The sequence below is a fragment of the Camelus ferus genome, chromosome 2, assembly GCF_009834535.1.
Source record: "Camelus ferus isolate YT-003-E chromosome 2, BCGSAC_Cfer_1.0, whole genome shotgun sequence".
In the NCBI taxonomy this organism is placed as follows: domain Eukaryota; kingdom Metazoa; phylum Chordata; class Mammalia; order Artiodactyla; family Camelidae; genus Camelus; species Camelus ferus.
Window position 1 is genome coordinate 109,203,549 of NC_045697.1, and position 25,132 is coordinate 109,228,680.

Consider the following 25,132-nt stretch of genomic DNA (forward strand, 5'->3'; position numbering starts at 1 on the left):
TGTTTTCTATGTCTGTGAGTCTCTTTCTGTTTTGTAAATAAGTTCATTTGTATCATTCTTTAGATTTCGCGTATAAGTGATACCTGATTTTGAAAAGTAAGTGAGATCAAGACTGGGATGACTTACCAGGTCACAGCCACTTACCAAACATTAATTCTCTCACCCTGCCTGCCATGTTCCTTTCCCCTTTGGATGGTCCTGTTCTTTCTCACCTTTGATAGAGAAGGTGGAAGTGGGTCTCCTGGTGCCCACTGCCCCCTAGTATCTGGCATTTAATAGATGCTGAACAATGCACAAATACTGAATGAATGAGTACATGAATAAATCTTAAAAAAAAATCTTCAGTAAATTCCTGGGATGACCTTTCGAGGAAGGTTCCTGTTGAACCCAGAAGATACTGAAGCTTAATCACACACACACACACACACAACTAAACATTTTAAAGTGAACAATTCAGTGACATATGTACATTCGCAATGTTAGGCAACCACCACCTCTATCTAAGTTCCAAAATAAACCTTGCATCCAATAAGTGGTTTCTCATTCCTGCCACCCTACTCCAGTCCCTGGCAACCACCCGTCTGCCTTCTGTCTCTACGGACTTATTGATTCTGGACATTTCATATAAATGGAATCATGTGATATATGACCTTTTCTGTCTGTCCTCTTTCATTTAGTATAATGTTTTTGAGGGTCATCCACTTTGTAGTCTATATATCAATACCTTATTCCTTTTTGTGGCTGGACACTATTCCGTCGTATGTATATATCACAATTTATTCATCCATTAATCTGTTCACGGGCATTTAGGATGTCTCTACCCTTTGACTATCATGAAAAATGCTGCTGTGACTATGAGTATGCATGAATTTGTCTGAGTGCCTCTTTTCAGCTCTTTTGGTTACATACCCCCGAGTGGAATTGCTGGCTCAACAGTTCTATGCTTGACTTTTTGAAGAACTGCAGGACTGTTTTCCAGAGCCGCTGAACTGTTTTAAATTCCCACGAGCAATGTACGAAGCTTCCAGTTCTTCCTTATCCTCCTCAACACTTGTTACTTTCTTTTTTTTTTTTTTAAGCCATCCTAATGGTTGTGAAGTGGTACTTCACTGGGTTTTGATTTGAATTTCACTAGTGACTAATGACGTTGAGCATCTTTTCATGTGCTTGCTGGCCATTTGTATATCATTTTTAGGGCAATTTCTATTCAAGCCCTTTGCCCATTTTTAAATTGGGTTATTTGTCTTTTTGCTGTTGAGCTGTAAGAGTTTATTATATATTCTGCATATTAAACCTTTATCAGACATATGATTTATAAATATTTTTTCTGTCCTGTAGGTTACTTTTTCACTTTCTTGATAACGAACTTTGATACAAAAAAGTTTTTAATTTTAATGAAATCTAGTTTACCTATTTTTTCTTTGATTCAGCTTTTGGTGTTCTGAAGCTTTTTTAAAATGACAGGTTCTTTAGGCTTTAGAGGAAAACTAGACATTTTCCAGAAGGTAACCCGTACTTTAAAATCAGATATAACAGCATCTCTGGAATCACTAGAAAAACAGAAGGGCCAGAATGTGCCTCAAGCACTATTTAGAAGAGCTACCAGAGGAATCTTACTTTAATACAAAGTAAACATCAGTGTCAGAATCATAAATATTTTAAAACTGCTGTAGATTAGAAGGGACAGTGTCTATGGATTATCATTTTTATAATCCAAGTCAGAAGGGCTTGATACAGAGTTTGTGGGAAATGATTATATTTCAACATTTTCCTGTTTCTCTGCTAGTTAATTTTGATAGCCACCGTGCTTCCCTTTATAAACAACGAGTCTACTCCAAATTGTAATGAGTGTACTTTTCTCAACGTTTGTATGCCTGTAATTTACACAATGCCACAAATCATCCAAATAGCTCTTAATTTTATCTTTACCTCAGTGTATTATTTAGAAATCATATAAAGAAAGAAAAAGCCACAGTTCATTTCCTTTATTTCTTGATTCTTGGTTATTATCACGGTATTGAAAACTTAAGCTGACCTCGTAGCTTTAAAAGCAGAATTTAGTTTAAGTTCATAAGAGAGAAAAAAAGCCACAGCTGTCCTGCCTTCTCCCAGGTGCACTGAACTAATTTCTGCATAGGTATGATCAGATAAATGAGCATTTAAAAAATGAATGTGAGTCATTTATATTTGGGAAATAAAATAAGCCTGTTTCTTTAGGTTCTGAAGATATACCTATCAAATCAAGCATTTTCCCTCTAGATGTAGTGAGTATTTCTCAATAGATACTATGTCCAACAAAATAAGCGTGCCATAAAAGCATCTTCCTTGGACTTTGTTCTTTGAAAAACTCCTTTCCCCATTGATTCATTACCCCAGTGAATACTACATTTATTAACCGGGAGAGATCAAAGATGGTTAATGCAACACAAATGTTCGTGACTTCTAAAAATCTATATAATTATGGGCAAGGCATACAAGCTCTTCCTGGAAAATGATTTTCTGCAGGCAGCGATTAAACTTTTCAACTTGGACCCATTTCATGCTGCAGGGCTGCCCTTCCTATTCAGCGCTGTTCCCTCTCTGTCTCTCCTCCAGACTGAAACACAATCTCTAAGCTAACAGAGCCCGAGGAGGCTGATCATTGGCTCCCATTGTCCCCCGCTGCAGCCCCGCCCCCTTGGCTCGCGCTGACTAGCTGTTTATATTTTCCTAAGGGCCACCCTTTAACTCGGCAGCCTGCTGACTATAATGGGCTGGATTGTCCGTGGGCTTCAGGGAGCTGAGTCCCCACATCCGAGGAGGCTGGGGCCCGGCTCTGATGCGCGGGAGCGGCCGGTATGGAACACCGGTAAGGGCACTTCCAAGTGTCAGGCGATGCTTTTCCTGGGCTAGCTGGTTAATTAATCCTGGGCGGTGCTTGGGGGAGAAACAAGTTGTGGTTGAGTTGCTGGCTTTTTCCTGGTTTTGATTTTCTGCCTTCTAAAGATGGAAGGAAAAGATGGGTTCTCTGGATTTGCTGACCAAGGGATGCCTGTCGATCCAGGCGGGAAAGGGGCAGGGAAGCAAAAAATCAGGGGAGAGACGCTAAGCACCATGGAAGAGGCCAAGTGTATGTACGGCTACCTCGGTGATGTTGTGAGACTCAAAGGCGGTTTTACTTTCTAACTTAGCTGCTCACAGTCAGGAGTTTAGCTCTGCCACCGCCGGGTTTCTGTAAGCCAGCTGTTAGCTGATGTCACTCGGTCAACCCCTCTTGAAAGGGTGTAATATCTGCTCGTGTTTTCAAAGGGCAAACCGTAGTGGTCTTGTATGTCATAAATAGTTCTATTCAAAAATGTGGGAACTGTTGAGAGCTGCAGGCTGTAAAGTTTTACTGCCCCATAAAAGTGCTCAAAGGGCACTGTGGCCCGCTGCACTGGGGCTCAGGAATGAAGGAAAGCCCCAGAGGGCAGAGCACTTGTCCTTGACTACCCAAGGGAGAAGCCCTCGGAGCCAGAGGACAGCGTGTGAGAGATGGGGTGAGCCCTGAAATGGGCTTCCCACCCCCTCCCCCAGGGATTCTGTCTGGTTTCCTGTGAGTGAATGAGCAAGATGGAGAACCCGTGTTTGGTGCCTGATTTTATCATCCCATGTGCCCTCTTTGGCCAAGCAAGACACCTCTCCTAGGGCAGAGGGGCAAGGGAGGAGGTGTGCTCTGTCTGGTTGCTTGGCTGCAAGTAGGGGCTAGGGGATAGACCGTCCAAAGCCCTGAGAATTGCTTTGGGAATTCTCGTCTCCTGCTGAAGAGAAAATCACTTTGATCGGAGGATTTTGCCCTTTCCTTTCTGATGAGCTTCATGGGGTGAAGTCAGCCCACTCAGTCTGTGTTTGATATAGACAAGAGCCTGAAAAACCAAAGAGATGTGACTTCATTTTTAGATAAAGCAAAGAGTGAATCATGGGGCTTTAATACATCAAGTGTTTTATAAATCTCCCAGCCTGGCCTAATCCCCAGACTTTGTATTTATTATCTTGACACAGGATGTTTAAAGCCAACACAGTTTGGGGCTCCTGGAGGAATTAAATCAGATGCAAATGTTATTATTATTTTTTTAATGAGTTTGACCCAAAGGATCATGAATGCTTCAGAGCAGTGTATGAAAACACCAGGTGGTTCCAAGTGAGGCCAAGTTCTCCTTCAGTGATATGAGAGCCTGGGAAAGGGGCATGAGTTGCCTTATGGTGTAATCTTGATCAGGAACAGAACTTTTGGTCCTGCCAGTGCTGCCAGGTGAAGTGGAGGCTCAGCGGGGAGAGTACATCACCTCGCCCTCCGGCTTCAGGCCTTCCAAATGCCAGCTTCCTTCAAGTCACTGCGTTTTTACCTTTCCACCTGACAAGCACCACTGGAAGATGGCGAGATGAGAAAGAACAAAAAGGAGGCCAGTGAGAGCAGATGGGGTCAATTCCAGGAGACTGCACAAGGCACAAAGCCAGCTCTTGCCTGGCTGCCTTTATCAGAACGGTGGGCACACCAGCTCCTGGAAATTCAGGCACTTACAGCATCATTTTCAGACACAGAATTTATACAAACTCATGCTAAAGTAGGAGATTTGCAATAAAAAGTAATATTTCTCTAGAGCACTTAAATACTGAGGACTGTTCTCATGGGCTTATGAAACCAAAGAAACAAGCATGTATGGATGAAATACTGTGACAATGACAAATACTACTGGGAATGATAGGTATCCTTTATTGAGCACTTACTGTGTGCCAGGCCTTTACATGTATTTTCTCACTCAGTCCTCACTAACCCTTTGAAGAACAGTTATTGTCCTCATTTTACACAAAAGGGAACTGGGGCACAGAGAGGTTAAGTAACTTGTGCAAAGTCACACAGCTAATAAGTGACCTGAAAGGTGAATCATTGGGAAGGTATACAGTCCGTAGCCTTGTATTATGAAGTGAGAATTTTCAGTGGAACATAGTTGACATTCATATTCATAGCTTTTCAAGAATCCATCTAGTCATTGCCACCAAAATGTAACCTGCTGGAAACTAACTGGCAGCTGGGAAGGAGAGCCCAGAACCACTTCCTCTAAATTGGAGAAAGTGTCAAAGAGAAGCATCCTTGTGCAGCGAGCCGGATGCCGGAAAGAGCCAGCTGAGGGGGCACTGGGGGCCTGCGCTACATGGTGCTGGGCCCGTAAGGGATGACACACAGAAGAGAGACTGAAGAATATGGGGCTTAAAAGAAAGAGCTTTGAACAGTCCTTTCAAGGCTCACCTTTGCCATTTTCTTGTGTATATTGGGCAAGGTACCTAATCTCTCTAAACCTCAGCTCCTCAGCAAAATGATGGGGAGGTCAGTATCCACTTCACTGGACCACTGTGGGGATTAAGTGTGGTAATGAGTAAACATTCCTCACCCAGGGCTCAGCACACAGCAAATACTCTGTGAATATGAATTCTTTTATTGTGACAGCTCCCAGTGCTCAGTGATAGTCCTAAGCACTGGCCAAGTGTGCTGGATGTCCCTTTGGTTTCCCTGTGACATCTGGAGGAGAGAACGGTGAGCGGATGCAGTGTAGCAGGGAGAGCAGTGCGCAGCCACCAGCAGGCTCACGTTCTAGTGTCGACACCCCCGCCCATGTGGAGCTCTGGACCATGGCTTTCTGATCTGTCCATGTGGCCACCTCTCCGTTTAAGGTCCATTCTACCTCCTAATCTGTGACTCTGAATCTGACAGGAGCTCCTTCACAGGGACTTGATAAGCGTAAGTTAAACAGAGTTGGAAACTACCCTTAAGCTCACTATTGATCATGCTTATCCTTGTTGAAGTTTCATCCAAGAATTAGTAGATGGGCCTGAAATGAAATATTCTTTTTAAAATTAATTTTTAAATAAAATTATTTTGTAAATTTTTTTATAAATAAAATAGAGATTAAAAACAATACAGAAAAATCAATCAAACAACAAAAAAGAAAGAAACAAATATTCTTTTGGAATCTCCTAGTTTCAAAGTGCAGTTTTAAAAATAGACTATTTTCTCAGGCGGTAACACACTCTAAGTCTGTTACTTGCTACAGTAGGAAGATACCCATTTCTTAGATGATCTTTTGGATGTTTGTAGAGAATTGGAAAATGTCAAATTTTGGACTGATATTGTCTGGAGGCAAAAATTCCAAAAGGAATTTATGGGAACAGCCAGAAAGAAGCAGTTCTCAGTAGCCTGGGACCCACTGCTCTGGGGATGGTCCCCAGGTTCTGGTCTCATATTTTCTTTCTTATTCTCTCTGCCCACCACCTGGCTGTTTGAAGACCCACTGCATCCATGCAGTGGAGGCAGCTTTGTGCCAGACACTCACAGGAGAGGTGCTTGGGGCTCCTCACATCCAGAGACCTCCAGGGTTAGGAACCCGGATGGCTTCAAGTTCTTTCCCTTTCTGTCCTTCTCTTTCCTTGCTCAGATATTTACTGATCACTAAGTACCCTGTACAAGTCCCTGGGGACACAGAACTCAGAGCCATGATGTTCCTAGAGGAATTCACGGTCTGGTGGAGAATTGCACCAGGGCAGAGTACAATGGATATATGTATGAGATGCCGTGGGAGAGTGGGAGGGAACACCTCTAGCCAAGCTCAGGATATCGGTGAAGGCTTTGTGGAGAGAGGGATGGTTCTAGAAGGGAGTCTGGAAGATGGAGGAGGAGTGAGTCAAATGGACACGGAGGGAAGCATGACTCATGCTGGCAGTTTCTGATGTGGTTGGTCAGTGGTGGGTCCTGTGGATATCTGTATACCAGGATTGGAAACCCCTGAGCCCAAGGGATCAACATGTGCAAAGGTCCAGAGGCAGAAAACAATATTCAGAGAACAACTAAACAGCTTGTTTAGTCTGGTTGAAACACAGCATGTGAGTGAATGAGTGATCCTGCATGAAACGAAACTGACAGGAAATGAAGCCAAAGAAAATTGCCCCACAAGGATGAAGCAAAGTGGCAAGATCTTGACAAATGTTTTATCAGGGTGATGGATATTTAGGGATCCCATCATCTACTTTTGTGTTTGTTTAAATGGTTCATAATAAATTTTGTGAAAAGCAGAATATTCCATAGAGGCACCAAGACCAGAACATAGCTCAGACAGAGCAGAGATTGAATCCCAGGCCTCCTGGTTTCTAGTGACTACTGGAGACCTTGTCAAGTTACTGAACCTCTCTATTTCTCATTTTCCTCACCTGAAAATGGGAGTAATAATGTCTACCTTACTGCACTGTTATGGGGATTGAAAGGATGGAACATGCCGCCATCCTTGCATAGTATTTGGCGTGGAATCATCCCTTTTCCCTCTCAGATGGACTATCCCATTCATTCTGATTGAGGTCTCTAGATGGTGCTGTAGAGGGTTCCAAGCAGAGAACCTCGAAATGTTCTGTAAGTTACGAAAGCAAGGACCTACAAGGCAAAGTCTAGAGCTGGAAGGAAATCTGGAGCTGGGCGAGTGGCCTGAAAAACATCCACACCACAGACCAACACGTGTGAGTTTAGACAGGTTAGGCCTGTGGATGGCTAAGGAGGAGACAACTCAGAGACCTTGGCTCCCCCTACAGCAATGGAACCTTAACTGGATTTGCATTTATAATCTCTTGCATTTCACCTATTTGTGTATTTCTGGGCTTTAAGTTGCCTAGAAAATACACATGAGAATGTAATATTTTAAACTGGGGCAGATGAAGTTTCAGTTCACCTCCCCCTCACCATCAGGGGCATTTTAAACCGTCATATTGTAAAACTAAACTCTACCAAGATGTAATAAATGTCCAGGATGGAGGAAAAAAAAACTTTTCAAATGAAACACACTCATACCACCACTCACACTTACTAAGCATGCTGTTTGGTCATCCAGGATGTTAAAGGGACCCATAAAGAAAGATGGAAAGCGAATCAGAAACTGGAGATTGGGATTCCATCCCCTGGGGAGCCCCTGGGAGCTCTGAGCATCTCACCTCCAGGCACACCCACTGGCAACATTGCCCCTGTCACACCTGCAGTTCTGTTCAGCCTTTCAAGGAGAGTGTTTCCTGGTATGTAGGTCTTCAACTACCAGGTGTGTTTGCCCACCCTCGGCCTGTACTTTCTAGTACCGTACCTGACAGGCTGACACTGAGGGAACAGCACGTTTCACATTTTGCAGCTGTTGTGCAAATAGAACTTCAGTGGAATTCCTCCAACCACTAACTCTACGGAAACCACAAAGAGCCGAAGAGCCAACCTCTGACTTACCAAACATCAGTCATGCCTCTTGACGCCAGACTCTGGAACTAACTTGGAAAATGCGGTCCATCCTTGATGGGTGTGTAGGAGAAAGACATTTAAGTCTGTATCATCCTCAAAGCCTCAGTATAAACCCGGTCAGGGCAGACTGTGTCCAATATGTGCTCTTTGATGTGTTAGGGAGCTAAACCTACCGTCACTGAGATCCCACCAGGGACCCTCCAGGGACAGAATTCTCGCTGGGTGAGTGTCCCTGCTCTGACTTCTCCCACTCTTCCCAGAAGGGTAAAACATAGAGTCTACTCTGGACTTAGAAGCTACAACCTGGCCTCAGAACTATGTACCCTACCGAGCACTCACGTGCTTTCCAGGATACTTTCCATATAGCTTCCCAGCTGCAATGCTGGGTGATTTCATTTTAACTACAGGAGCTTTAAGCTAAATCTTGCTGAGGCTCCTCTGTCTGCAGAACAGAGGCTGGCTCCTTCCATGGCCCTCAAGTGCTCCGCGGGCACTTGGGCCGTCACTGCATTTCCAGGAAGGCCCAGGAGAACCCAATCTCTTTGAAATGTCTCTGACACATGGGTCTTGCACTGGGGACCAAGCGACAAGAACCAGGGCTCTCAGGATATGGGATTCTTGACCTGTGTTCCTCACTGGATGATTCTATCATCTTAAGAGCATTTTTAAAGGATAAAACAGCAGCAATCAGTGATTTCTTAGAAATGGGGCCCATTTAAATATATCCCCAGGGAGGATGGCTGTTGTGTGTTCTGGATCCACCCTGTGATCTGGACACACTGAGGGCACCGCATAAATATTAATTCATGTTGATCCATTATGGAAAGAAAATGGAAAGACCCCTATAAGGCAGCAGTGACCCTACAAGACCCAGAAGGCTTGCTGGAACTGTGACAAGGCAAGATTGTGACAAGGCCCGAGAAAAGCAGTTTTTCTTCCCTCACTCAACACAGGCAGTGAACCGAGGCGCGGCATTGTCTGCGCGGTCACTGGAGGGCGGGGAGGGGGCCCTGGAAGCTGCCCGGAAGCCCCCATCGCTGTCCCGGGATGATCAGGGAGTAGCCGCCTCGGTGCCCACGAGGGCTTCACGGCTGCCGGCTGCACACAGAAGTGGGGAGGAGGTTGGCTCAGGCTTGTGTGCCGCCTTGGAGGGGCAGGGTCCTTGGGCTGATAGGCAGGGGACCTGAGCTCAGAGTGGAATAGGGCCGGTGGAAGGAGGGCTTGGTGGCCGCCGATACTTGTCCAGGAATCATGGTTATTGGCTCGGAGAAACGGCTCAACACCTCCCAGGGTTCCGAGGCTGCTTGTAAACCTGCTCCTTTAGAGTGGACCCCGCATCCGCTTGCAACCCTATGATGGCTTTCGGATCCGGATCCGGTGAGGAGTCCCATCAGAGCATCCCAGTTCTTTCTATGGAAGCTGTGGCTGCACATCTCCTCTCCGTAGTGGATGTGAATCTGTCTTCTCCATCCCTGTTCTGTAGCCTCGGGAGAGCCGGGAGTGAGAAAGGGGCGGGGTGGGGAGGGCAGGCAGGGAGAAGAAAAAAGTCGGTGGGTGGGCGGGGCCGAGAGAGTCTGGAGAGGAGGAAAACGTTCCAGTTCCTTCCTCGCCAAGACTTGTTTGCTGCTCTGTTGGGAGTTTTTTGTTTGGAGGCCTTTTTCCCTTTTAATCAAAGCAGTCCGTTCTGGTGCCGCCCCTGCAACAACCCTGTCCAGCTCCTTCGCATGGCAACTGTGCACGTAGCCCCCAGGCCGGGCTTGTATTCCTAATTTCTTCTGATGACTCCAAGGGAATTTAGGTTTGATTCCCATCTCCACTTCCTCCCAGACATGTACTTTCCCAGCCGTTGACTGGGAAGCTTTGTGTCTGTGATGGATCACAGGGCAATCAGACTCCAGCTCTTGAACTTCAGAGGGACTGGGACTAACACTCATTAAGCACCAATTGTATGCCAGAGACTGTTCAAAGTGCTTTATGTATATAAACCAGTTAGCCCTCCAAGGTAGGCATTCTTATTCTCTATTTTCAGGTGAGGAAACTGAGGCTTGCAGAGTTAATTGTCCAAGGCCGCACAGCTGGTTGGGGCAGGCTGGCACTCTGACTGCAAACGCTACACTTTTAACCACCGCACCTCAGCCCCAGGAGGGCATTCTATTCTTCTGTATGGATACCCAAGAGTGTGTGTATTCATTCCCCTAATTCTGGTCATTTAAGTTCTTTCAAAAAATGTTCCTAATGTTAATAATGTAGTGATGAATGCTTTTGTAACAATAGCTAATAATTCTGAACATCTATTGAACTGCCAACTGTGTTTGAAGGTCTTTATGCATCTTAACTAATTTAACTTTTGGGACTACTATTAGTACCATTTAACTGATGAGGAAGCTGTGGCCAGGGCAGCTGGTTAACTGTTTTGTCCCAGGCTGCACAGAGCTATCGCTCTTACGTTGCTGTCTGGACATACATCTGTGACCACACCACTGATACTGCTTCAGGAAAGATTGTTATGCTGGAATTACTAGGGCTTACAGCAGAAACATTTTTAAGGATCTAGATACATATCACAAAATTATTTTTCAGGAACACTGGGTGGTTATGCTAATTTATATTCCTATGAATGCTGTGCTGCTGATTAAGGAATCTGAAAGTTAGATGAGCCCCAGGGCAATCTGTCCATAAAACTTTTGGGCTTTTGTCAGTTGATCTAGGCACTAACTACCACTAATGATACTATTTTTATGAAAATAATATATATATCTGGCTCAAAATTACACTTTTTATTAAATTTTTTTTTTTGGCAAGGGGAGGTAATTAAGTTTACTTATTTATTTATTTATTTATTTTTGATGGAGGTACTGGGGATTGAGCCCAGGACCTTGTGTATGCTAGGCATGCACCCTACCACTGAGCTATACCTGCCAACTCAAAGCTACATTTTGGAGGAAGCATCTGGGTTGCTGGTTATGTTCCAGTTCTTGATCTGCGTGGTGTTTACTCTGTTGTGGTTCTTTGTGATAATTCATCAAGCTATTGCCTTAGGACTTGTTCACTTTTCTGTTTGTAATTTATACTTATTAAAAGTTTATGTTTTTTTTTAAAAAAAAACCCTACTATTATAATCTTTTGGATATTAGGGATAGAATACATTGAAATCTGTTGTAAAGAATAAGACAATGACTCAGTTGTCACCATATTTTCACCACATGTTGGAAACAAGGAGATTTTGAAAGATTTTTCACAATTCCTTTTTTTAAAAATCTCCAGTGTGAGAAGTGAATAGACATTAAACCACAATATTCCTAAGAAATACAGTTCTAAAAAAGTCTTTTATCTGTTTTTATTGCTTTGGTTTTTGTCCAAGAAAGGTTAAGTTTTTCTGTTTGAAACTTGAGAAGTATGACGTATATTTAAAACATGCAGTTATGATGATTGAGTTTTTGGCAAAGACTTGAGAACCATGATTATGATCCCAGAGAGAGTTGTTCTCTTTCCGTATTGACGTTCTAATGTGTTCTTCCTTAATACTGGTTTGGAGGTAGTGTGTGGTTCCGTGACATGGCTTGATGGCTGTCCTCAGTAACGTCTCTAGAGATTCAGGTACATCTTTCCATGGCTAATGGATCAGCCCAAGAAGATCAATATATCATCATTTCAAGAAACCATTGTAAGAAAGTATGCTCTTACTCTTATGGAAGCCAGTAGCGATTTCCTTGTCAACTTCCCGATTGTTTTAAAGTATTATTTCAGTGCTTATGTCCCTCTGCTGACTTTATTGTCGATCTAAAAATTAATTGTTTAGCCCTATTCAATTTCTTAGTCGAATTTTTACCAGTTTTTGTTTCTCTACCACAGAGGATGTAAGTGGCTGCAGACTAAGAGGGCATCTTGTGCCATTTGTAACAAGACAAAAGGAGCCATGTTTCCTAAGTCTTCCTTTAGTCTCTACCCCCAAAAAGGTCTCAGCATGAGATTCTGTGAGTCAGCAATATTCCTTTATTTAGACTGGCTTTCTTCCACTTCTAGCTAACATCTTACCATTACCACTGTGTAAGTCTGCTTAGGCTGCTGTCACAAAACACCGGAGGCTGGGTGGCTTAAACAACAGAAATTTATTTTCCTCACAGCTCTGGAGGCCAGAGGTCCAAGATCAAGGTGCCCACGTGGTCGGGTTCTGATGCAGCCCTGGTCTGCAGACAGCAGCCTTCTCACTGTGTGCTCACGTGTCCTTTTCGCTAGGCACATGGAGAGAGAGAAAGCTCTGGGGTCGCTTCCTCCTTTTATAAGGACACTAATCCTGGTGGATTAAAGCTCCATCTTTTGACTTCATTTAACCTTAATTACTTCCCTAAAGGACCCATCTCCAAATACCCCTGAAATGGGAATAAGGACTTCAACATATGAATTTGTGGGAGGGCACAGCTTAGTCCGTAACATGACCACAGTCCCGACAAATAAAATTAAGCTTCATTGGGGGAGGGTATAGCTCAAGTGGTAGAGCGCATGCTTAGCATGCAGGAGGTTCTGGGTTCAAGCCCCTAATTACCTCCTCCCCCCAAAAAATAAATAAAAATATTAAATCAAAGTAAGCTTTGTTTTCCTTTTCAAAGTAGCTTTTGGGGGGGGGAGTGGGGCTAATGCTCTGTTAAATGACATTTAGTTTTTAAATTTGTAAAACATTTTGGGGTTTCTTCTAACTGCATTTTGGGAATCCAGACTAGAGAAGGCACAGACCCTACTCTAGGAGACTCCTCAAGGAGTTTATAAAATAATGAAGGAGATGAGTTGCATGCACAAAGAACTAGAATCTCTGGAAGTTGGAGATACTGTAAATACAAGAGTGTGCTGGGGTGGCGGGACAGCGCAAGTGGTAGAGTGTGTGCTTAGCATGCACGAGGCCCTGCGTTCAATCCCCTGTACCACTGTTAAAACAAATAAATAAGCAGAAAACCTAAGTATCTACCCCCCCCCCAAAATTTAAAAAACCAAAAGCAAATAAACAAAAATACAATATGCTATGGGATTCAGAGGAAAAGATAATCACCATTCAAGAGCCGCCTTTTTTTTTAATGGAACTCTCTCTCTTTTTTTAATTGAAGTATAATGAGTCACAATGTGTCAATTTCTGGTGTACAGCATAATGTCCCTGTCATACATATGCACACATATTTGTTTTCATATTTTTTAAGGGCTGCCATTTGAGCCTCGTAATCATGGACAGGCAGGATCCAGACTGGGGATGATGTAGCCAAGGCCACACCAGGTTGAGCAGGAACAGACACCACGGAGGCAGCAAAGTGCAGTGCAGTGGAAATGAGGGAATTAACCGGGGAACACTGTGGGGATGAATTTTATGGCCTAAGAGAAGGTTAGGTTCTGAAATCAGCACTTAAAAAGGGTCACTGTGACTAAATGGCCCTTGACAATTTGGATATTTTTTTGTCTCTCAATGATTCTCATATCACCAGTTTTTCCTCTAGTGTTGCAGCAGACCAGTTTCTTTGAGCACCAGATGAAGAGTGTGGTTGGCTGTGTTGTGGCAGAGAGACAGAGAGAGAGAGAGGGAGAGAGAGAGAGAGAGAAGAGAGAGAGAGAGAAAGGAAGGGGGAGAAGAAGAGAGGGAGGGGGAGAAAGAAAATGAATGAGAATACAGCTTAAAAAAAAAAAAACACACTTACCATGACAGGATGCTTACACAAAGATAACCATAAGAGAAACCAGATTGACTGAGAGCATTGCAGAGTCTTTCCAAGTTTTGCAAACAAATATGTATTTCATTTACAGCATTTGATGTAAGTACATGAACTGGCAATGTAAAGGAAACATTCATGGAAACGATCACGTTTAAAATGTTCCACATTACTAGTGAGCAAATACATACACAGTGTAAAAACAATGAGTTACTATTTTCTCCTTATCAGATTAGCAAATATTTTAAAATAATACTGTTGGTGAAGGCGTGTGTCTTAATAGCACACCTTGCTAATGGGAATGTAAACTGGTACAGCCTTTTAAAAAATTAGTTGGCAATATTTTACTCTCTTGAGAGTCCTAGGAAGGTTAATACACCTTGACTTGATAATTCCACTTACAGGAATCTATGCTGATAATACAGAGGTGTGGACAAAGATTTGTGTTTAGCAATTTCATTGAAGTTTTACTTATAATAGTTGGAAATTTAGAAGCAATTTACATGAGAATGCTATGAAAATTCGTTGCATAAATGATATATCAATTACTGGAATATTCTTCAGCTTTTAAAAAATATGTTTTCAAATAATTTTACTGATATTAAAATGCATATTCTATGATATGTTTTTAAAAAGTGAGTTCCAAAATTATGTGTATAATAAAAATATGCACAAGGGAAAAATAGAAAGAGACAATAAATGGTAAGGTCATTTATTCATTTTGCAAATTTTTATTAAGCATATCATATGTTTGGCAACACATTTATCTATATTAGTGGGTCTATGGATGATTTCCATTTTATTCTTTATGCTTTGCTAAGTTTTCCAAATTTTCTAGAGCATTTAATTGCTTTATATCCAAAATATGCATTTTAATAAATTCTTCCCACCTTTTAGGGCCCAAACCCACCCTTCTGTAAAGTCTTCCCTGGTTACACTATTAGGAAGTGATCTCCAGCTTTCCGGTGACTCTTTCCTATCGGTCTTAACACGTGTGGTCTTGAATTGCAGCCACTGTATGTATGATGCTCATCCCAGCTGGGTTGGGAGCTACCGAAGAACAGGGACTATGGTTTAGAGGGCCTGAGTTTCTAAGCAAAAGCCTGGCTCTCTTTCCCACCTTCCAGAAAGGCTTTCCTACTCCTTAAACCAAATGGGTGATTTCTTCTTACTCTGAATCCTCAAGACAGCTTTTTATGCCTCTTTTATTGGAGGTCCGCTCTGCTTTGGATGATGATTAATTGTGTTTGTCTTGACCCCTCATTTGTCACCCAACTCCTGATCATAGGAGACGAATCTTATTCCTCTTTGCGCCCTGAGTTGTGTCGTGTGTGAAGTGCGTGCTCAGTAGACAGGGGATGGACCTATGACTGAATGAGCACAGGCTCTTTTCTGCCATTTCCGACAGATGCCTTCCCCCTAACCCCTAATCGGAAGAGTTGCAGACCGCTGGACAGGCTCAGGGACAGACAGGATAAGAGACTGTCCACAGAGAATAAGCAGACCCAAAGCACTGAGCAGTGGTCGTCATGAAATGCAACCCACCGGATAAACCTGCCCTTAGAGACGCGATGCCCCAAATACTACTCTTAAACTTCTCTCTGGGACCTGAGAACTTTATCTGTGAAGCATTCACCTTTTTTCACCATTTCACAAACTCACAGAAATTAATTCCCTCAAAGAATTCCCCTCTTCCAGTCATACACTGAATAGCATAGATTTGCCTTGTTACCCAATTTCATTCCCGAAGCCCCCAAAGGTGGGTCATTAAGAGAAAACTTTAAAATCAAGGATGGTATAGATGTAATTTTAGAATAAAAAATACAATTAAGGAAAGAAGGCCCATCATTCAGTTCCATTTAGCACGTGTTTATTATGCTCCAAGTGTTTGCAAATACTTGTCCTGGGCACTGAGGATGGTCTATAGGTTAAGTAGGACATTGATCTCATTCATAAGCTCTCACTATAGCGGCTCTGGCCCTGTAACAGGAGAGGGAGAAGTGCAGTGGGGGAGAGGGTGGAGAGGGAGGGCCCTGCACGGCACTGCAGGACGCTGGCTGGCACTGGATAGACGTGGGAAATGAATGGAAGACGGCTGGTAGTCCTGCTCAATTGTGTTAGTGGTGGCCATTGATACTTTCGGTCGGTAACCAGGAAATGTAACATGTGGGTGTCAAAGGGTTCAGAGCACAAGTTCCAACATTTGTCTGGGCGGTGGGTCCCCCCACATCACCAAGCAGTTCTCTGCGACACCAGCAGGGTGTCCTATGATTCAACTCAATTCTGACACTGATACCTGGAGATAGCATCGGACCCCACAGGTTAAGGGTTTGGTTTCACAAGACTGCACCTCCCCCACTCCTCCACTGTCCTTCCACCTCGTTCTGAGGCCAGTCACAAGTCCCGATGGTCACCTGTGCTTCTGACCAACCGCCTATAGATGGGAGGGTCTGACAACTCCCTCCTTGGGTTCCATTAATTTGCTAGAGAGGCTCACAGAACTCAGAGAAACATCTTACTTACTGGATTATTGGTTTATTATGAAAAGATATCACTCAGAAACAGACAGATGGAAGAGATGCACAGGGCAAGATATGGGAAAAGGGTGCAGAACATCCATGCCATCGGAGTGCACCACTCTCCTCAAATCTCTCCAGCTGTCCACAACCTGGAAGCTCTCCAAATTCCATCCTTTTGAGTTTGTATGAAGGCTTCATTATATAGGCATGATGGATTAAATCACTGGCCATTAGTGACTGATTCAACCTTCAGCCCCACTCCTCCCCCCAGAGGTCAGGGTGTGGGACTGAATATTCCAACCCTGAAATCACAAGGATGGTTCTCCTGGCAACCAGTGCCTCATCCTTAGGTGTGGCCCAAAAGGTGCCTCATTAACATAACAAAAGATACCCTTATGGCTCTCACCTTAGGAACTTCCAAGGATTTTAGGAACTCTGTGCCAGAAAGGAAATGAAGACCAAATATGTATTTCTTATTATAAATCATGATATCACAGGGCGGGATTCCAATAGAATAGAAAGGCTTTAGGAAAAAACAAACCCAAAACCGAAGTTCTAAGGCAATCTTGGAGAGAAGATGTGATATGAGACAGGTTGTTACAGAAAGAAAAAATAGAATAAGATGGTATTTAACAGAATCCAGTGCACCTGCCAATGTTCTTAGCTACTGACAATGCTATTCTAGTTAGTTTGAGCATAAAAGGAATTTATTAAGGAATATTAAAACACCATCAGGAAAGTGAAAGAACAACCTACAGAATGAGAGAAAATATTCTCAAATCATATTCTGGTAAGGGACTTGTATCCAGAATGCAAAAATTAAACAATAAAAGATACATTTAAAAAGACCATTAAAATGGGCAAAGAATGATGAGTGCACAACAATGTGAATGAATGTACTTAATATCAGTGAACAGTACACATCAAAATGGCTAAAATGGGAAATTTTATGTTATGTGTTTTTCACCAGTTTTTAAAATTTTTCTTTAGTAGGTAAAGATTTTAATAGATATTTTTCAAAGATACACAAATGGTCAATAAACACATGAAAAGATATTCAACATTATTAGTCACTAGGCACATGCCAATCAAACCCACAATGAGATACTACTTTTCACCCACGAGGAAATTAGAACCCTAATACTTCGCTAGTGCTAGTGTAAAATGATGTAACTGCTTTGGAAACCAGCCTGGCAGATCCTCAAGTTTTTAAAGATAGAATTACCACATGACCCAGTAATTCTACTCGTAGATATCTAACTGAGAGGAACAAAAATATGTTCATACAAAAACTTGCACACAAATGTTTATAGCAGCATTACTCATACCAGCCAAAAAGTGAAAACCATCCTCGTGTCCAGCTGATGAACAGATAAACAAAATGTAGTTTGGCGATGTTATTTGGCAACAAAAGGAATCATGGACTGATACATGCCACAAAATAGATAAATCTTGAAAAAATTTTGCTCAGTGAAAGAAGCCAGACCCAAAAGGCCACATGGTGTATAATTCCATTTACATGAAATGTCCACAGTGAGCAAATCCACAGAGACACAAAGTAGATAAGTGGTTGCCGGAGGCTGGGATGGGGTGGGAAATGGGGGAGTGACCACTGGTGTGTATGAAGTTTCTTTTCAGGCTGATGAAATTGTTCTGGAATTAGACAGTGGTGATGGTTGCACAACCTTGTAAATATACTGAAAACCAGTGAATTGCACACTTTAAATGGATGAATTTTTATAGTATGTGAATTATCTCAACAAAGCATTGGTTTTTTGTTTTTTCGTTTTTTCCCTATTTTTAAAGAATATTACCTGGCTCAGAGAATCTCTAAGAAATCCAGAGAATTAGGCTTGGCTGCTACCCCGCTGAGAACAATGCCTAAATTGTACCACGGAATGGCTCCAGGGTGAGCCGGAGTACAACTCCTCGGGGCACAGGCACCTGGGAACTTTGCTCTGCTGGCCCAGAGCCTCCATATGTTTCCACCAGCCTCTACCACCTCCCAGAAAACACCTTCTCTAGGGTCTGCTTTCCCATTTTGCTTTCATCCAGACTGAAGCCCAGTGTCTGTCCACCTGATTCCAGAGCCTGGGCCATCTTTTCGAGCCCTAAATCTAAAGAAGGCGGAGAAAGCCGGTTAGGCATGGAAGGCAAGTCCCCTCAGTGAGTTTACTGAACAATGATTTTAAAGTTGCAGAATATGGAGTTAAATGGGCCCTTTGAAGTTCATCTATTCTGACCATTTGGTCTAACGACTGTCACACTGCCAAAGGCCATGGCAATTTCTATCTTTATGTGCTTGACTTTGTAAGCATTTGGCAACGTGAATCACTCCACACTTAAACATTTCTCCCCCTTCCATGTTGGTGGGTCTCCTCCCTTTTCCCTTTCTAATCATTTTCCTCTGACTTTTCACCCAGAACTGTTCTCTTTGCCCACTGAAAACTGGGGTTTCCCCTCATCTCCATATTCAATCCTGCCCTTAATAACTTAATTCACACTGTGAATGTGATGGGTTGAATGGTGTCCCCCACAAAATCCATATGTCGAACTTCTAACAGCCAGAACCTCAGAACGTGACTTTATATAAACACAGGGTAATTTCTAAGCAGGAGACAGAAATAAGGGCAGATGTCATTGGTTACAATGCGATCATACTGGAGTGGGGTAAGCCTCTCACCCAGTATCACTGGTGTTCTTATAGAAAGGGAACACCTGGACACAGACGCTCATACCAGGAGAAGACCACGTTGATTGAAGTTATGCTGCCAGAAGCCAAGAAACTTCCAGAAGCTAAGAAAGAGTCCTGGAACAGATCTGAGGGCTCCCCTGGCACCCTCAGAGGGAACATGGCTCTGTGGACACCCTGATCTTGGAGATCTAGCCTCTAGCATTGTGAGCCAGCACATTTCTGTTGTGTAAGCCACTCAGTTTGTGGTACTTTGTTATGGCAGCCCTAGCAAGTGTTGGGACTTTTCTTTAGTCCTGTATTTACCTTCTCCTTATCAGTGGACAATTGCCTGGTTTATATTTTTAGCTCGTAACACTGAAAGTATCTACAGATCCACGTGGCTTGTCTTGCTTGCTGGGACATTTGCATCTGGATATTCCACAGAGACCATAAACTCAACCTGTCTAAACACAACTCATCACTTCTCTGGCTGGTTCTGCTTGCTCCTCCTCCTTCTCTTGTTGCTTCTGGTGAATGTCGCCCTCCATCCCCCGTGTTGCTCATGTCAGAAAAACCTGAGTGATAGCATACAGCTTTGCTTTCCTTTGTTACCAGGCATCAAATCCTCAAGGTTCCACCTCTCTCATATCTTCGGAGTCTTCCTCGTCCAACCCAGCCCCACCTTCACTCCCTTCCTAGGCTGTCTTCCTTCCAGATGCCTTCCACAACAATCTTTCTGAAACACAAACCTAATCAAGTCACTTATCTGCTTAAAATTCTTCAGGGAGCCTCCAAACAATCAAATCCCAGAGTTTGGCAGGTAAGATCTTTATGGTCTGCCTGCTTGCCACCCTGGATAACCCCATCTCCCACCTTTGCACTCATCACCTGCTTTCTGCAGCCACCCAGAAGCTCAGATCTCCCTCCTGCCTCTTTTCATTCTATCTCATGCCTGCTCAGTCTTCAAAATGCAAATGCAGCCACCTCTGGGAAGCCTTCCTTGATTTCCAGCATGATTTAAAACCTGCTTCTGTGTTCCTGTAACTCTCTAGACATAAACTTTATCGCAGCAATTTCGCCATGCCTTGAAATTGTCGGTCTCCACACCCTCCTTCCCTCTCCTCACCCTCCCCTTCCCTCCCTCCCTTCACCCCCCCCTTCCCCCCCCCCCCAAGTACGGCACTTGAGAGTAGAGACTTCAGGCCTTTTCCAAACTTCCTTTTCTTAGCCTAGTGCTCGGCACTTAGGAGGCACTCAAATGTTTTTAGGTGGAAGGAAAGGGAGGCGGGGAGGAGAGGGGAGACTCCCTACCCCAACTTATTTCACAGGGTGAAAAATAAGACCATGAGAGGCAGCAATTTCTCCTCGTTTTCAGGGCCGATTGTGTCCTCTTTGACTCATTGTCAGAATTTACTTCAACGCAGATTTTTTCCCACTCTCATATTCAGGACTTGTGATTGCTTTTAGTAATGAACTGTTCTGTCCTGGAGGCTGGCTAGCCCCTTGCCGCGCTCTCAGCCGCGTCAAACTGAAGTCATTCCCCTGAAGGGACACAGTCTGTAGTGTGTTTACAGGCCGGGGGGTGGGGTGGGGGGATGCGTTTTCTGAAGCAGCCCTGAGAACCGCGTCCACCCTTTTTCTACGCCACCCCCCCCACCCCGCCACCTCCCCGGGCTGCGATTGGCGGTGCCCCCCCGGGGGGGGGGCGGCCGCCGGAGCCTGCAGTCCGCGCGCGGGGAAAGCGGTGGGAAACGCGGCGCCAGCTTGCGTGTCGTCTGCCTGCTCTTTGTGCGGGGATTAGTCGCCGCGCCAGGTCCGGGAACTCGGCGGGCGCCGGGCGGCGTGTAATCCAGGATTTGCCGCGGCCGCGCGGTTTATGGAAAACAGATGTCTCAGCCCTGGGCCTGAGCACAGGATGGAAGTGACCGACCCGAGAGCCTTTGGGAAGCGAGGACACCGAGCTGAGGCCCTTCGGGATCCAGCTGGGAGGCGGCTTGCCTTCGGCCCGTGCGTTGTTGCCGCTTCAGCCTAGAGCCCGAAAGCGCCGGGCAGTGCCGCCACTTCACTCGCCGCGGGCCGTGCGCGCCTCTTCTGTCGCCGAGCGGGTCGCCGTTGCGCAGTAAGTCGGTCCTTGCTCGGCTCCGGCCCGGGCTGTGCGTGCGCAGTTGCGGCCGGTGGGCCGGACCCCGGCACTTGGTGCCCTCCCCCCGGGCCAGGCCCGCGTGGACCGAGGTGTGCGGACCGGCGGAGACGCCGCTTCTGGGTCCCCCGGGGGAGGGGGGACAGGCTGCCACCCCAAGTCCGCCCGGTCCCCGGGGGCGGGGACCCTCTGCCAGTCCCGAAATGTGTGCGCAAAGCCTCGGAAGCTTTCACGTCGTTTTGCACTGAGGGAAAAAGAAAAGAAGATATTCTGCAATCTGAAAGCAGTACATTTAATAATTGTTGAAAAGATGGGTCTTGCTCTCTTTATGGTTTGGTCGTTTGTTCCTCTACAGCCCACTACTGAAATCGACGTTCTTTTTAATTAGCTTCCCCTCTGCTTCTCTGCTTAGCTTCAAACTGCGATTCTGGCATCTTAGAGGAGGGAGATGTTGAGTTTTGAGGGTTTTCGGGGCTCTTTTTGATTGCTGTATGTATTCTGAAAATGTATGCCCCGTGTTGAAAACTGCATGCTGCGGACAAATTAGGTGAGAGGCTGGGAATGGGGAGGAAGTTTTATCACATGAAATGCCTGTCAGATCCAAAGCAAAGCGTTCTATGAATCCTAAATCGGTTCCCACCTGTAATCCAACCCCACAAGCAGCTGGTTTCTTCATCACCCCTTCACTCCTCCTAGAATTCACCAGCCTTAATTTATGAAACAGAGACAGCTTTAGATTCAAATGCTTTTTAAGTGGTTAATTTCAAAGCACCTAGAGTCCCAGACATCTATAGAGTAGGTGAGCCCCTAGGGCTGGAGGGGTTCCTGTGACCCTATGCACACCGAAGCCTTTTTTTCATGAAAGAGTTTCTAGCCGATTTTCCTCTAAAAATGGAGAGTAACTTTCCCATCAATGATTTGGGAATCTAGTTATGGGCTTGTTGCACGGCTACGTGTATTTCCGGGTTCCTTTACTACGAGGTGGAAGGGAGATTGTGCTTGGTTCACTGCCTCCCTGCTAGACTGACCTCTAGTCTCAGATTTCCACAGGGTTTCACCCTTGGGAGACTTGATACTGGACCTGATACCTGCCTTTCCGTTGAAAGAAACAAAAGAGCAGGAATGACTCAGAGCCCCTTGGCTACCACAACCTTAACCAAAGATGCAAATTGTTTGATTGGATTCTTTATGACGCACATTACTTTGTTTCCTTCCTCTTCAAATTTAGGTACATCTAGCAAATAAGCATCAGTTTAAAACACCAGCAAAAGCTCTACCTCCCTCCTCCCTTAGAGTAAACACCGATTTGGTTGAGTCCGGCATGGGCACCTACAATAATGAGATGTCTTCGTGGTGAGATCATTCAGTCATATTCTGGACCAGGTACAGGAGGGGTAGCCCCAGGCTTCCTTACTCACTCCTATGTTTGAACATTCTTTTCCCTGTACCCTCCCTTTTCTTTCTACCATTTTCTATACTCTTATTTAGCTCCTTACTATGACTATCTTGGATCATGGAATCTAGGCTGTTATTACCTTTCAGTGTCAAGTTTGTTTAGATGACAGTGTCCCCTTGCCAGTATTCGTTTTTTAAAAAAATGAATTTTTACTTTTTTTAATGAAGGTGCTGGGCATTGAACCCAGGACCTTGTGCATGCTAGGCATGTGCTCTGCCACTGAGCTATACCCTCTCCCCCTCTTAGCAGTATTCTTAGAACATTTTCCTGAATCTAGCCTTTATTTTCCTGGAAAACTCTTTGTGTATGAAATCCTCCACTGGAAATTCCATTGCATCTTTCAAAAGTAAATGTGGCACCTACATCTTGAATTATTTTTCTGGCATCTTTATTTTAATGTTGACTTGCATGGTTTCCTGATTGTCTGGTCAGCTTGTTTTTTCTACTTCCTTTTGAAACATAAGTGGAAAGAACTGCTCACACTAGACACTGAATATAAATGGGTTATGGAGTCTCCCTGAGAATTAACATACACTCGGATCTTTTCTTTGGTCTGCGCTTGGGTTGACTTCTGGCCTTGGAATTTCTGTCCACTGCTTACTCTAGAAAGAAGCTGGATATTTGTCTTGGGGCTTGGGAATGATCTGTTTATTTGGCCTTTTCTGAGCAGCAGTAACTCACCACCTCTCCAGCTTTTGTGTTGAGAATTTGGCCTGTCAACAGAGATAACCCAATCTGGTAATACAGCAATGCCCTTGAAAAACATCATCTTGAAATCCTGAACTCTGGGAAGATAACATTATCAGGACTTTCTCCTTCTCTCCTTCTTACTCCATGAAAAATGACACTGCTTGGTTTACGCCAAATCTATCTTGTATTATAAATTCCCAGCAAACAATTTTAGCTTGATTTGTTTGTTTTGTCTTTTCTTGGGTAGGGGGATAATTAAGTTTTATTTATTTAATTGGAGGTACTAGGGATTGAACCCAGGACCTCTTGCATGCTAAGCACGTGCTCTACCACCGAGCTATACCCTCCCTCTAGCTTGATTATACAGGATCTAAAGGCTTGTGCTGGCAGGTGCTGGTAAGTTTTTTTTTCTTTCCCGGTGTCTTAAGTCTTTCACCTCCTTGGTCAGGTTTATTCCTAGATATTTTGAGATGCTTTTGATGCTGCTGCTAATGATGCCGATAAATACAATGATGGTTTTCCTTTTGGGTTTCATGAAAAAATGCATTCCAGGGTATCTTTCTGAGGGGCCCCTCTGAGACTGTTATAAAAACCTTGAGTCAAGGCTGAAGTACTGTCATACTGTGTCACCAGCATTATTTCTTGGGCTCTTATGTGTTAGACCTTAAGACTGACCAGCCAGTTGGCAAGTCTGAAAATGTCCTTGCAAGTTATCTGTGAGTTTAGTTTATTTTCTCTGAGCGAGAATGGTAGGTCTTTGATATGACTAGTATTTGCTCTGAGTTAGAAGAATTGGTAGGTGCAAACTTTGAAATAGACAGATAGAGGAGAAATGAAGGAAAAGTAGGTCTAGACACTGAGCCAACTGTTCACTGGTCACTCAGCTTTTTTTTTTTTTTGAGAGTTGAGTGGAAATTCAACCTCAGAAACTGAGCCCTTGTTGGCAGATATTTTGTCTTATGAATACTCATTCCTTCCCATGTAAAACTATTATTTTTACATATCCTGCCTTTGAGTCTCATCTTAATCCTTGAACAGAAATCGCCTCTCCCTAAAATTTCCAATACATTCTTCTTTTTCATAATAACATACTGGATGTGTAGATGAAATTTATTTAGACAGAAAGGCTGGCCAGGAAGATTAGGATGTGTCCTTGAGTCAAACAAAAACATTGTGTCTGTCAACATCTTTATTAATTTATGACAGTTTAGAAAGTTCTCAAATAGAGGCTGTGGGACTGGTTCCCTCCCACCCTAACAGCAGTAAAATGAATCAACATGCAGACTTCTGGAACCAAAGCCATTTGTACAAATATGCTGGAGGCGATTGGAGTCATGGGAGCTGATTAGCCTTTTAAATCACCATCTCCTTATTGTTAATGTTTTTCAGGTTTCAGAATGTCTGCTGTTTGAGGACTGTGTTTTTGCGTGTAAATGTAGCCACCGACTTAATCCAAAATATCAAGAGAGACATGAAGTCTTGCTAACCTGTTTAGCTTCCGTTAGCATCAGGACTCACCTTTTAGGACCCTCATTGCTGACTTTCAGGGATGATGATTTTGAGGACTAAGAGGCAAACAAAATGGGAAGGCTCTCAGATTAACACTCTTGAAAAGAGAGATCTGACATAAGACCAAAAATGTGAAAGATTAGACACCGTTTCGTTTTAGATGGTTCTGTCCAATCAGGTAG

At 43.9% G+C, this 25,132-nt stretch overlaps 2 long non-coding RNA genes across 2 annotated transcripts in view; one reads left to right on the forward strand and one right to left on the reverse strand.

Moving 5' to 3' along the window:
- On the reverse strand, positions 1-9,767 carry LOC116658987. Its single transcript, XR_004314240.1, has 3 exons — positions 8,899-9,767; positions 2,332-2,337; positions 1-12 (listed from the first exon to the last, which is right to left on the reverse strand). It is a non-coding gene; the product is annotated as an uncharacterized LOC116658987 (long non-coding RNA).
- Positions 3,685-25,132, forward strand: part of LOC116658990 — a 25,521-nt gene continuing 4,073 nt past the window's right edge. Inside the window, exons 1-2 of the long non-coding RNA XR_004314244.1 lie at positions 3,685-3,696; positions 9,954-9,962. This is a non-coding gene — a long non-coding RNA (uncharacterized LOC116658990). The remainder of the gene's footprint in view (positions 3,697-9,953; positions 9,963-25,132) is intronic.